Here is a 1134-nt window from a genome sequence, read left to right on the forward strand (position 1 = left end):
AAGTCCCTTTTTGAAATAATAATGATAATAGTAATAATCATAATTAAAAAAAAGGACTCCGTCTTCAGGCCACAACTGGCCTATTGGGACAATCCGACCGCCGTGTCATCCTCACTGAGGATGCGGATAGGAGGGTCGTGTGGTCAGCACACCGCGCTCCCGGTAGTTGCGATGGTTTTCTTTGACCGGAGCCGCTACTATTCGGTCGAGTAGCTCCTCAATTTGCATTACGAGGCTGAGTGCACCCCGAAAAATGGCAACAGCGTATGGCGACCCGGATGGTCACCCATCCAAGTGCCGGCCACGCCCGACAGCGCTTAACTTCGGTGATCCGACGGGAACCGGTGTATCCTCTGCGGCAAGGCCGTTGCCTAATCATAATCAAGGGCGAGTAAAATATATTTTCCTGTTTTTCTCTACACTAAAACGATTTTCAACTGACTATAATCATAAAACAACGTCAAAGGACAAACATGCACACCATAATACACAAAATACATGTCCGGTACACACAATCAACTCCGGGTGTCACGCCGATAAACAGCAAGCGAGAACACAGATATCTGCAGCGATTCAGTAGAATATGCGGGAGTAACCGCTGGTGATGCGGCCGGCTATAGTGTAATAACAACAATCAAACAAATGCACGAGTCTGCTTAAGCTTAGCTGTGTGGGCCTGTTGGTCAACCACGATATTTTCGCACCTGGGAATGATGGTGCTAAGGTCGGCTTATCGTGAGTTTCTATTGTGATAGTGCACGATAAAACACACTGAAACACACTGATTTGATGTTTTGCTTAACACTTTGAATTCCAACACTATAAAAAAAATATTGTTTCTGAGTTTTTCACAAAACTTCTTTCATTATCATAGTAAGCAATGAAGCAATGACTACAAGAAGAAATTGCCAAAAAGTAAACACTAAATTGTTTTAAAGAGGTGGTTTGACTTCGGAATATAGTTTTAAAATTTTTCAAAATATTAACCTTTATTACCACCGCAAGTAGCGAAAATGAGAAGAAATTGGCGAAAAGTAAACAATCAGTTGTTTTAAGACGATGGTTTCACTTTGGAATCCCTGGGACATACAGTCTTCAGCCACCCATCATTTCATGTGTTATATCTGACAGCAA

The 1134-nt window shown here is 42.4% G+C and overlaps 1 pseudogene; it reads right to left on the reverse strand.

Annotated features, from left to right (window-relative positions):
- Positions 1-254: 254 nt before the first annotated feature.
- On the reverse strand, positions 255-372 carry LOC124617298 (annotated as a pseudogene).
- Between the last annotated feature and the right edge of the window lie 762 nt (positions 373-1134).

The sequence above is a fragment of the Schistocerca americana genome, chromosome 5 (assembly GCF_021461395.2).
Source record: "Schistocerca americana isolate TAMUIC-IGC-003095 chromosome 5, iqSchAmer2.1, whole genome shotgun sequence".
Classification (NCBI taxonomy): Eukaryota; Metazoa; Arthropoda; class Insecta; order Orthoptera; family Acrididae; genus Schistocerca; species Schistocerca americana.